Below are 13,102 nucleotides of genomic sequence, written 5' to 3'. Positions count from 1 at the left end.
GTTGTTCCAGCACCATTTGTTGAAATGTCTTTTCTCCATTTCCTAAAGTCAAGCTCAGTTGACTCCATTATGTGGTCTATATCCGGGTTCTCTATTTTGTTTATGGATCTATTTGTGTATTTTTCCACCAGTACCACAATATCTCAATTACTATAGCCTTACAGTAAGTCTTGCAGCAACACTTTTTTTTTTGGGCGGGGCACAACTCAACCTATACAGGGCCCAGCACCTGTGAAGGGACAGCAGTGGAGACGGCGCGGGAGAGGAAGAGGGGAGGTGAACTGTGGCCACTCCTTGGCGGCTGGAGCTGGGTCCGGGGAGGCAGAACCTGGGCTGAGGTGGCGTTCTATAGCCGAGGCCGGGCAGCAAGACCCTTCTTGAGGGGAACTCGGGTGGCGCACTTTAACAAAGCTCTCCTTGACCAAACTCTCGCCAGGCTCCCCTGGGCCCTCTTCTCAACGAGGCCTCAAGCTGGGCCTGTAAAGCTCGAGCAGACACTAAAGCTCAAGGCCGAAGGTGTCCCCGGCTCCCCGAACCTGCTTAACAGAAAACCCAAGGCTGCCGGCTCGGGCAGCACCTGGAGGCAGGAGCCGAACTTCCATGAGCGGCAGGCAGCAAATCACATCGGCTTCAGCGGCCCGGCCCTCTCGCTTTTTGCAGCGTCTGACTTCCCCGCTCGCCCGCGCCGCTTCCTCCTCCTCCCGGAGCCGCACGCCCGCGCCACCCCGCTAAGCCCGGCGCTACCGCAGCGGCGCTGGGGCAGCGCCCCTGGACCCGGCGTCCTCCCCTTGCAAGCGGTCCTCCCGCAGCCGCACCCAGCTCCGGGCCGGACCCTCGCCGGGGGGACTCGTTGTTCACGCCCTGCGGCCGTTAGGCGGGAAGAGCACGACGCCCTGCCCCGTCGCGGCGTCTGACCCTCTCCGCCACGTCTATGCTGAGGCCCCGGGCCCGCAACGGCTGAGCCTCTGCGACGGTTTTCCCACCCGTCCCCGCACTGCCGCTCCACGAGGCGCACGCCGCCAACCGCCTTCCGCGGGCCGCGGGCCCCAGGCCCCGCGCCCCTCTCACGGGACAGGAGTTTGCGGACCCAAGCGGGCGGGCCGCGCGCCCAACGCCGGCCTACGCGGCCGCGCGCCCACGGCTCTGGGGCGCCGGCTCCGGACGGTGATTGGGCGCGGACCGTGACGTCACTGCGCGCGGCGCCTGAGGCCGCCGGGTCTGAGCCGGGTGCGCGCCGCCGAGTAGCGGGAGCAGGGCGCGCGCCCGGCGCTCCTCTGAGGCGGCTCGCGGGGTCCGCGGCCCTGCCCTCCCGGCGCTGCCAGCCCCGCCCGGCCGCGCGGCCGCCACCCGCCGCGTGCCTGCCCGCCCCGCCCGTGCGCGGCCCCGGCGCGGATTTGAAAAGCCCGGTCCGCGGGCCCCGCGAGCGCGGCAGCCAATCAGCGGCGCGCACTTTTCCCGCGGCTTCTGCGAGGCGGCGGCGGCCCCGGCGGCGGCGGCGGCGGCGGGCGGGAGGCGCGGGGGCGGGGTCGGCGCCGCGCGCGAGAGCCTCGGCCTGGCCGCGCTGCGCCCGCCGCCGCCGCCCCCTCCCCGTCTGGGCCCTTACGCCGCACGGCCCCGGCCCCCTCCTAGCCTGCCGCTCCGGAGAGCCGCCCGCCGAGGATGCGACGCACCGCAGGTCACTGGGGCGCCCGCCCAACCGTCGCGGGCCGCCAACCGCTGGGGCCGGGAGGCCGGGCTGTGGGAGGCCTGAGGGGCGGCGGGGAGGACCGCGGAGGCCTGAGGGGGCGGGAGCCCCGGGAGGACTGAGGGCACCGAGGAGGCCTGAGGGGCCGGCTCAGGGGATGGGGGACCGGGAGGCTGAGCGGCCCGAGAGGGTCGTGGGGACCGGGGGGACCGCGAGGACCGCGGAGGCCTGAGGGCCGGCGGGAGGACCGGGCGGACCGCGGAGGCCAGGACGCGTCCGGGCAGGGGAGGGGCGGCGGCCTGCGGGCGGCGGCGGCTAACGGGGCCGGGCGGGCGGGCGCGGCCATGTTGGGCCCGGCCGGGCCCTGCGGCTGCACCTGTGCCCGGCCCGGCCGAGGCGGCCGCCTTTGTTCCCGCGGCGCCGAGCGGGTCGGGCCGGCCTTTGTGCTGCGCCCCCGGTCCGGGGCGGCCGCGGTGGGAGGGGCAGGTTGGGGTCCCGGGGCCGGCGCCGGGGCCTGGGGTCGGGCCGAGGATCGCTTTTTGTTTGCAGACGGTGTCCGGCGTTGACACTCGCGGCGCCCGGGCGTTGGTCAGCGCGGGCGCTCCCCCGGGAAGCCGGGCCGCGGTCCGGCCCTTGGCAGGTGGAGGCGGGGGTGAGCCGGGCGTGGGTGCCCTGCTGGGGGGCTGCGCGCCCTCGGCCTCCGGGCCTCCCACCTGGGATGTTCCCCTTGCACCAGTATAGAGATTGATAGTCCTTGAAGCCTCAGGACATGAGATGGGACCTGGCGACTGAATGGCTGGTTTTGCTCCACTCACAGGAACCGTGGTTTAAAATCTCGGCGTTTAAAAAATGCTAGTCTTGACTTTCGGTAGAAATAAAATGGATGAGGATATTATGGACCCATTGCAGCACCAATCTTTCTGTGCCCACGATGGGCTTTGACATTCAAGTTGAAACATAGTATCAAAACTGATGTGGTGACGTTAGTCATTTTTAGGTAGATAACGTGTATTGTGTGTGTGTGTGTGAACAGACCCTGTGAGGACAAGACTAACTTGATAAAGTTCAGACCTGGCTTAGGAGGAGCTCTTCAGTACTACCCACCTACTTCACAGACTTTCAAGCCTTGATTTTTAAATGAGTTAAATGCCAACATCACGCATTGATTATATTGACTCTATTTTGTGTATTTTAAATATTATCAGCATGGAAAATAACTTAGGAGCCATCCCATTTATGAACTTGGGACTTAAACTTTTTAATTTTCCCAAAATGTTTTAAGTGCCCTAGTTACATATTTAAATGTGATGAGAGCAACAATATTTTAAAAAGCAGAACGCCAGCAACATAAAGCAAACAAGTTCTGTGAGCACAACCTTTCCTTGTGTACTTGATGTGTGCTCTCATTCCCCACAACTGATGATGGTTCAAATCTAAACTGCCAAATGGAGATGAAGAGGACTCATGCTGTAAGCACGATTACTTTGAGTCATTTCCTTTTCTTTCCTTCCATTTTCTCAGCCACCCAAACCCAGCAACCTTCAGTTTTGGGCTGATGGTTGGTAGAGTGAGGACTTACTGCACAATTTTGAGTTTCTGTAAGCTTTTGTGAACAGCTCTGATCTATTCAGTGCAAAAATCGTCCTCTCCTGACTGCTTTACTATCAAAGAGTCTGGCCTCTGATTCTAACAGTAAACATTTTATTTTAAGAGTATGAGGTAATTGTCAATTTCAAACAATGATGGACAATTTATCTTACATATTCTTGTGTAACATGTAAACTAATATAACTTGTGGAGACATACAGAACAAAATGATAAGGTCAACAGACTGTAGGTGTGACTTGGTTTGTTTTTATGCAATCAGCTTATCCAGGGCTTTTAAACCAGTACCTGCTGAAATGTGGGGACCCAAACGAAGCGTTAATCAGAATCCTGGAATGAGTCAGGAAGATAATCTGAATAGGTAGACTACCCACTCTTCCTAATCCTGTGGGAGTTACATGGGTACAGCCTTCTGCCTATTCAGATTATCTTCTCCTAAAAGGAATCAAATCTTACAAAGTTTACTCACATAGCAGAATGTGAACTTTTTTTTACAGTTTGAAGATTCAATGTAAAACATGCAAAAGTAGCTGGAATTAGTCTTGCTGAGCTGCAGGATTCTCTTTACTAAGTAAGAACTTGTATGAAAGGATGTGCTAAGATGGTGCTGAAGTTCATAATCCAAACATATTTTGTCCTGTGCTATTTATTTATTTTTAGAGACAGAGTCTCTCTATGTGGCCCAGGCTTGAGTGTGGTGGCTATTTCAGAGGAGAGCGATCATGGTGCACTTCAGTCCCAAACTTTTGGGCTCAAGTGATTCTCGCACCTCAGCCTCCTGAGTAGTGGGGACTACAGGCACACTCAGCCTTCCTGGCTCTGCCTTGTCCTTTTTAGCGGGGCAAGTGGGCAAATAACCTTTCTAAGTAAATAATTAATCAGCGGGAACAGAAGCCATAAGGCTTTGTACTCATATATTCTGATCCAGGTGCTTGGTTTTGCCTTTTTTTTTTTTTTTTTTTTTTTGGTGGGCTGCCCATGGGCATAGAATGCATACAACTTTGGATAAGCATTTTAGTCTTCTGAACCTCAGTCTCTTGTTTTGCTTGATTGTGGTAAATGTGACCTTGTTCTCTGAATATGTGGTACCATGTCCTGACTCCAGGCCTTTGTGTGTGCTGTTCTTGGGTGTGGACTGCCTGCCACCTGTCCTTCCTCTTTGAGCATAATTCATGGCTTTTTAATGGCCACTTGTGACCTTTCTCCCCTGTTGGGTTAACTCTTAGAGGTAGGACTCTGTCATTGCCTTGGGCAGCATTGCCTCTGCTGGTGCCTTCTCATGGCAGACACTCAGCAAATGCTGAATACATGGGTATATGGCTTAGAGTAAACAAACTGCCCATTTTAATGCCAGTATCTGGCCTGTTTGCCTCTCTGTTTTGTAAGTAATGGAGCATCTGGGAGAAGAAGCTGAGTCTGGAAAGGAAATGGCTTGACTAAGGTCACTCTGAAACATTGCAAGTATATAAGTACAACAAGTAATAGGACAGATCTGTACTACCACCAAGATGGAGCGAGAAATCTACCTCGTCGATTTCTCTATCCTTGGTCAAGACAAAAAAAAAAAAAAAGTACACAGAATACAATAGAAGAGATGACACAGGGGCTTTAGAGGATTAGGCTTGTATTTATAAACTGTATGATTTGCTAATTCTTTTTTAATGAATGGTTATTTGCAGTGAGTACTTTGGGGGAGAAAAAGACTTATGTTGGTTACCCAGGGACTCTAGCATTTTATATTTGTCTGTTGGTTGCAACATTGCTCTTTTCTTTTGAGACAGGGTCTCACCTGTTACCTGGTGTGGAATGCAGTGGTATAATCATAGCTCACTGTAACCTGGCACTCCTGGGCTCAAGCTCTCCTCCCAACTCAGTCTCCTAAGTAGTTAGGACTACAGGCAGTTGCCACCATGCTTGGCTAATTTTAAATTTTTTTATGGAGATAGTCTTGCCATGTTTGGGCTGGTCCCTGTAACTCCTGGCCTCAAGGGATCTTCCTGCCTTGGCCTCCCAAAGTGTTGGGATTACAAGTGTGAGCCACTGTGCCTGGCCAAGTTGCAGTATAGCTTTTTCCTTCTTTTTTTTTTTTTTAAAGACAGGGTTTTGCTCTGTTACCCAGGTTAGAGTGGAGTCATATGATTACAGCTCACTGCAGCCTTAACTACCTGGGCTCAATCGATCTTCCTACCTCAGCCTCGTGAGTAGCTGGGACAACAGGTGTGTGCCACCATGCCTGGCTAATTTTTGTAGAGTCGGGGTTTCACCATGTTGCCCAGGCTGGTCATGAACTCCTGGGCTCAGGTGATGCTCCCACTTCGGCCTTGTGCCTGGCCTGCAGTATAGCTTTTGAAGGAATTGATTGATTTGATGAAATTTGGTTTGCTAGTTAAAAAATCAAGACAGATTGGCCGGGTGTGGTGGCTCATGCCTGTAATCCCAGCACTTTGGGAGGCCCAGGTGGGCAGATCACGAGGTCAGGAGGTTGAAATCATCCTGGCTAACATGGTAAAACCCCAAGTCTACTAAAAAAAAAAAAAAAAAAAAAAAAAAAAAAATTAGCCGGGCGTGGTGGCGGACGCCTGCAGTCCCAGCTACTCAGGAGACTGGCAACGGAGAATGGCGTTAACCCGGGAGGCAGAGCTTGCAGTGAGCCAAGATCGCGCCAGGGCACTGCAGCCTGGGAGACAGCGAGACTCTGTCTCAAAAAAAAAAAAAAAAAAAAAAAAAAATCAAGACAGGTTTTGGCCGGGCACAGTGACTCAAGCCTGTAATCCCAGCACTTTGGGAGGCCGAGGCGGGTGGATCATGAGGTCAGGAGATTGAGACCATCCAGGCTAACACGGTGAAACCCTGTCTCTACTAAAAATACAAAAAATTAGCTGGGCATGGTGGTGGGCGCCTGTAGTCCCAGCTACTCGGGAGGGTGAGGCAGGAGAATGGCATGAACCTGGGAGGCGGAGCTTGCAGTGAGATGAGATTGCGCCACTGCACTCCAGCCTGGGCGACAGTGAGACCCCAGTCTCAAAAAAAAAAAAAAAAAAAAAAAAAAAAAAAAGATTTCAAATTAGGTTTGTATTAGCATCTGCCTTCCTAAAACCACCTGGCCCCAGATGAGTTTTCAAAGCATCTTACTTTCTGTAATACTTAATGGTTTCAACAAAATATACAAGGATAGAAATTGCAGTGTTGGTTAGCTGAGTGATGGCCTCAGCTCAAAAACTCCAGTAGTGGATAGACACAGTGGCTCATGCCTGTAATTGCAGCACTTTGGGAGGCTGAGGTGGGAGGATCGCTTGAGGCTAGGAGTTTGACACCAGCTTGGGCAACATGGGGAGACCCCATCTTTACAAAAATTTTAAAAAATTAACTGGGCATGGTGGTGTGTGCCTATAGTCCCAGATACTTGGGAGGCTGAAGTGGGAGGTCACCTGAGCCCAGGACTTTGAGGCTGCAGTGAGCTATGATCATACCACCACACTCCAGCCTGGGAGATAGCACAACCCTCTCTCAAAAAAAAAATCAAACCTAAACACAAAACCCTAGTAGTGAGACTACCCTAGTGGGTGTGTAGAAAAAATTCTGTTTTTTTCTGGAAGGAATTGGAACCTCAGTTTTTAAGTTGACTTGGTTGGCATTGAGACAGCTGATGATGTGAATTAAATGTGTTAGGCCGTTGGCTGGTGCGGTGGCTCACTCCTGTAATCCCAGCACTTTGGGAGGCCAAGGCAGGCAGATCACCTGAGGTCAGGAGTTCGAGACCAGCCTGGGAAATGTGGTGGAATGCCGTCTCTACCAAAAATACAAAAATTAGCTGGGTGTGGTGGCGGGTGCCTGTAATTCCAGCTACTCGGAAGGCTGAAGCAGGAGACTTGCCAGAGCCTGGGAGGCAGAGGTTGAAATGAGCCTAAATCACGCCACTGCACTCCAGCCTGGGTAACACGAGACTCTGTCTCAAGGAAAAAAAAAATTGTTACGCTTTTAGAGGATCTGTGCATGTTAATAATGTTCTTATATTTTGATGGTTTTCATATATTTTTGCTGCTATATTATGGAGGCTAATGATCAGAAAGCATTTTTCCAACTCCAGTTTTACTGTCTTCAGGTAGTTCTCTACACACTGCCTTGTTTTTTTAAAATACAGATGTCCTGTGTGTCCCCACTCTTCAGGGGGTGACTCTTACTGCCCATTGGGGTCCAAGACCAGTCTCTCACTGGGCTTTCTGACTCTCACTGCACTACGCGTTTTGCCTTCATCTCAGTTATTCAGCTTATCTCTTTCTGCCGTGTTTTTCCTCTGGGCCTTTGCATGGTCAGTTTTTGTTCCTTTCTTCTGCCCCTGTGCCCCCTTACCCCATGTGTGTGGGGGCTAGGCATGCTTTCCCTCTTCCTTCCCTCTGCCAGGTCTCAGCTTGGGCCCCACACTGAATGCCATCCCTGACTCCCTGACTGTTTTGGGAGACCCTTGTCTTTTCCATCTTCACCCACTCCCATTCTCATTCTGTTACAGCCACACGGGCCTCTTGCCTGCTCTGAAGCCCTGCAGCTCTGCTGCCTCCGACTGTTGCCCTTGCTCCTCCTTTGACATGGAATGCTGTATCTGTGTGGCTTGTCCCTCACCCTCCTTCAGGTCTTTGCTTATACTTCTCCTTCTCAGGCACCTTCTCTGACCACAGATTTAAAGTACTCTGTTGTGACCAGGTACTATTACAGTTTATCTGTGATCCTGGTGCTTTATGAAGTCAAAATGGGAGGATCACTCCAGCCCAGGAGTTTGAGGTTGCAGGGAACCATGATTATGCCACTGCATTCCAGACTGGGTGACAGTAAGACTCTGTCCCAAAAGAAAAATAAAATTAAAAAAAAATTATTATATATGTACACACACACTTCTGAGATGGAGTCTCACTCTGTCACCCAGGCTGGGAGTGCAGTGGCACAATCTAGGCTCACCACAACCTCCGCTTCCTGGGTTCAAACGATACTCCTGCCTCAGCCTCCCAAGTAGCTGGGATTACAGGTGTGTGCCACCATACCCGGCTAATTTTTTTTTGTATTTTTAATAGAGACTAGGCCATGTTGGCCAGGCTGGTCTCGAACTCCTGACCTCAAGTGATCTGCCTGCCTTGGCCTCCCAAAGTGTTGGGATTACAGGCGTGAGCCACCATGCCTGGCCAAAACAATTTTAAAAATTACTCTGTTGCTATCTGACACTCCCCATCTGCCTTAGATTTTCTCCATAGCACATACCTCTGACATTCCATGTGTCTTTCTGACTGCATTGGGTCATCTGTGAAGGCAGGGACTTTTCTCCTTTCGCTTGGCTTGCTGTCATATCCTCAGCACCTGGAATGGTACCTGAGTGACTGTCAGGCATTCAGTGACTATTTGAATACATACACAGCCCTCAGTACTTTGTATGCTTTAGGGGGCATAATATGTCCCAGCAATGGTGTGAATGAAGAGGAGTGGTGTGAGCATGTTTGCCTTGGTGTGGAGTTGGAAAGGTGGAGGGCCATGGACTGGTGGCAGAGGTCACAGAAAAGCCTTATGCATCACTAGCAGGGGTGGAGAGCCGTGACTTTACTAATGCACAGGAGGCGAGGCTGGGGAAGTGTGGACAGGTGGGAGAGAATGAGCAGAGGCAGCATTGCCGGGGCTGGACCACAGTGTGAGAGTGGTGCAGGAGCGGGGTCCCTGTCCGGACCTTAGAGATGGAAAGATTGGGTAGTTGCTGGTACCACTGTTACCTCTCTGTGAACCAGGGGAAGGGAAAGTGGGCCTTGCTTCTGACCTACCTCATTTCCTTCCAGAAGGTAGCTCTGATCTCACCTACCTGCCTAAAAATGTGTTACTGGAACTTCACTGTTTGCTTAGAAGAGAAAGCCCTGGATCTTGAGGATGGCGTGTGGTTCCTGTCTGTCTTTCCTTCATATATCTCTGTGTGTGTGTATGTGTGTGTGTGTGTGTATACACACACCACATTTTTTTTTTTTTTTTAATGTGTATTTTTTCTTTCCTCTGTGACTCTGGCCAGTGATCCTGCCTGTCTTTCTAGCGTCTTGGCTGGCCAGTCCTTTGTGGTTGCTGTGAGATCACATCATGCTGCCTGTAGCTCTTGTGATGAGCCGCGCCCTGTCCCATGGATCTTTGCATGTGCTGTTGCTTCTTCCTGACTTGCCTAATTTTGTGTTGCTGTGGTGGTTTTATGGCTCACCCCTCATCTCTGTGAAGCCTTTCACTATTTCTACCAGAACCAGGTGTTGCAGACCCTGGGCCCATGGCACTTGATATGTGTGTGTGTGTGTGTGTTTTCTCCCAAGTTTGTCATGCCTTCGTGAGTACTGGGCCCTCTTATGGCAGTTAGCCTGTTGCACAGGCTCTTGTCTCATTCTCTTTTCCATGTGAATTTTTCAAGTTGAGAGCCCTTTGATTTGTCTTCAGTGCCTAGATGTGGAAAGCACTTAGTTAACAAGTGGAGATAGTTTTTGGGTATTATTCTGTTTTCCTAATGATTTTTATTTCATAAATACGTGAATTTCTAGATTTTTGGTTAAAATATGTGTTAGAGGCTGGGCGTGGTGGCTCATGCCTGTAATCCCAGCACTTTGGGAGGCCAGGGCGGGCAGATCATAAGGTCAGGAGATCGAGACCATCCTGGCTAACATGGTGAAACCCCGTGTCTACTAAAAATACCAAAAATTAGCCGGGCATGGTGGTGGGTGCCTGTAGTCCCAGCCGCTGGGAGGCTGAGGCAGGAGAATGGCGTGAACCTGGGAGGCGGAGCTTGCAGAGAGCTGAGATCATGCCACTGCACTCCATATCCTGGGTGACAAAGCAAGACTCCCTCTCAAAAAAAAAAATGTTAGAAATAGGAGGCTTCTGTGTTCTTTCCCCTCCAAAATTTGGAGTTGGTGTAATCTTTGTACAGCCTTGCTACATGAATCTTTGAGCAGCAAAGCATCTTCTCATTGAATCCTCACAGCAGGAAATTGAATCCCGAAGATGTCAAGTAACTGATTCAAAGTCACAAGGCTGTATGTGATGGAGTTAGAACTCCTACAGGGCCTGACCTCTGATTCTGCGCCCTGGGAACGAACTTGTTTTGCCTCTCAGGGAAAACTTTAACATATAGCTGTCTATATGTGGATGGAAGACTGAGCCATTATATTTCTGCCAGTCAGTATGGCAGTGTACTTCTGTCTGATATTTCTTCATTCATTGAGTATCAGCTGTGTGCTAGTGATGAGCCAAGACCTATGTCCTTCTTCCCATGGGTTTTATAGGCCTGAAACGGGATGAAATGGGGCGGGACAGTGAGCAAAGGTCATATCTTTGAAAAGCCTGTGAAATACTTCTGTCAAAAAGAAAAAAAAATCAAACCTGAGTCCAGTCAAGCTCCTATGTTTAACAATCTACAGGAAATACGGGGGTGAGAGAAACATGCTGAACTATACTACAGAGTTGCCATTGGCAACACTGAGAATGTGGGAAACTCTAAGACCAGTAACCCATACTCATCAACAGGGAAAAATGTAGGGGACTGATGACAAGAGACTGGAGGTACATGGACTAATTTTTATCGTAGGGTTTATCTGTGTTAGTGTCAGGCCAGTCTGTTAGAGAAACAACTGAATATCATTTATGATATTTAAGACAATTAGAATTTGGAACATTGATTATATTTATTATTGAGGAATTATTTTTATTTTTACCTGTGGTAGTGGTTTTGTTGTGTTTAAAGTAATTCCTGCCTTTTAGAGGTGCATACAGACATTTACCAATGAAATGGTACATCATCTGGGATTTGTGTCATGATCCTATGGGAGCGAGGGAGCCGGTTATTTGTGGTTACATCAGGACTTCAGGACTGGTCTAGGTTGAAAGTGGTATGGGCACATGGGTTCTAACTTTTTTTTTTGAGATAGGGTCCCTCCTGGGCTCAAATGATCCTCCCACCTCAGCCTCCTGAGTAGCTGGGACACAGGTGTGTGCCACCACACCTGGCTAATTTTTTAATGGTTTTTTTTTTTTTTTTTTTTTTGAGATGGAGTCTTGCTCTCTGTTACCCAGGCTGGAGTGCAGTGGCGCGATCTCGGCTCACTGCAAGCTCCAGCTCCCGGGTTCACGCCATTCTCCTGCCTCAGCCTCCCCAGCAGTTGGGACTACAGGCGCATGCTGCCACGCTCGGTTAATTTTTTTGTATTTTTAGTAGAGATGGGGTTTCACCATGTTGGCCAGGATGGTCTTGATCTCTTGACCTCATGATCTGCCCACCTCGGCCTCCCAAAGTGCTGGGATTACAGGCGTGAGCCACCGCGCCCGGCCTGTTTCTGTTTTTAAATAGAGACAAGGTTTTGCCGTTTTGCCATGTTGCCCAAGCTGGTCTTGAACTCCTGGACTCAAGCAGTCCTTCTGCCTGCACCTCCCAGAGTTCTGGGATTACAAGTGTGAGCTACTCCTCCGAGCCCTGGTTCTAACTATTCTCTCCACATTTATGTGTTAAGTTTAGAATTCCTTATCACACAAAGCAAGTCATGAAGGAAAGATCTAAGTGCATCTAGTAGGGAGGTTATACCTGACAGGGCTTTGGGAAAGACTTCTTGATGGGATAGACACTAGAGCAGGGAGCAGAGAGCAGAATGAGGGTTGGGTGTTGGCTCCATGAGGGTAGGGGTGAGTATCAGATGAAGGGAAGAGCCTGTGCAGAACTTCCATGATAGAGCAGGAAAAAGCTGGTATGGCTGGAGCAGAGGGAGTCGGGCACGTTCTTTTAGGTCCTATTAAGAGCAGTGTAGGCCGGGCGCGGTGGCTCAAGCCTGTAATCCCAGCACTTTGTGAGGCCGAGACGGGCGGATCACAAGGTCAGGAGATCGAGACCACCCTGGCTGACACGGTGAAACCCCGTCTCTACTAAAAAATACAAAAAACTAGCTGGGCGAGGTGGCGGGCGCCTGTAGTCCCAGCTACTCGGGAGGCTGAGGCAGGAGAATGGCATGAACCCGGGAGGCGGAGCTTGCAGTGAGCTGAGATCCGGCCACTGCACTCCAGCCTGGGCGGCAGAGCGAGACTCCGTCTCAAAAAAAAAAAAAAAAAAAAAAAGAGCAGTGTGAGGTTTTTAAGGGTGATGGTGTGACATGAATCTATTTGCTTTGGAAAGAGGATTCCTTAGATTGCTCTATAGATTGAGTTGGTGCTGGGGAAGGTTCGGGAAGAGTGTGTACAGAAGCCCAATCTGTGGTCACTCTGTTCAGGTGAAAACCTTTCCGTTGTCCCTGCTTTGGGTCCCTGATTGGATTGGACAGCCCTGTCTCCTTGAAATGTGGTTTGGCCTGTGATTTGCTCCGGCCAGTGGAAAGTGACATGCAACTTCTGAGTGGAAGGGCTGAGACACATGCTTTATCATATTCCCTTTCTCTTGTTTCTGACTGTGGAAACAAACGGATGTGTACCATGGGCAAGAAGGAAAACTTAGGGCCAGGCGCAGTGGCTCACGCGTGTAATCCTAGCACTTTGGGAGGCTGAAGCGGGCAGATCTCGAGGTCAGGAGATCGATACCATCCTGGCTAACACAGTGAAACCCCGTCTCTACTAAAAACACACCAAAATTAGCCGAGCGTGATGGCAGGCGCCTGTAGTCCCAGCTACTCGGGAGGCTGAGGCCGGAGAATGGCGTGAACCCGGGAAGTGGAGCTTGCAGTGAGCTGAGATTGCGCCACTGCACTCCAGCCTGGGCGACAGAGCGAGACTCTGTCTCAAAAAAATAAAAGAAAGAAAGAAAGAAAACTTTGGGTTGAGCCAAGTAACAGTTTTGGG

The 13,102-nt window shown here is 50.9% G+C and overlaps 1 protein-coding gene across 3 annotated transcripts in view; it reads left to right on the top strand.

The window, feature by feature from the left end:
* Positions 1–1,520: 1,520 nt before the first annotated feature.
* The window catches only part of NSD2 (nuclear receptor binding SET domain protein 2), a 113,707-nt gene continuing 102,125 nt past the window's right edge, over positions 1,521–13,102 (top strand). For 2 of the 3 annotated variants that reach the window (XM_050792258.1, XM_050792259.1), the window contains exon 1: positions 1,569–1,675. The gene's annotated coding sequence lies outside the window, so the exon portion shown is untranslated. Of the gene's footprint in view, positions 1,676–13,102 lie in introns of all 3 variants that reach the window. The other variant, XM_050792256.1, reaches the window with a different exon arrangement.

This window comes from Macaca thibetana, chromosome 5 (assembly GCF_024542745.1).
Source record: "Macaca thibetana thibetana isolate TM-01 chromosome 5, ASM2454274v1, whole genome shotgun sequence".
Classification (NCBI taxonomy): Eukaryota; Metazoa; Chordata; class Mammalia; order Primates; family Cercopithecidae; genus Macaca; species Macaca thibetana.
The sequence above is the reverse complement of the archived record's forward strand: the minus strand, read 5'-3'. Positions and strand labels throughout refer to the sequence as shown.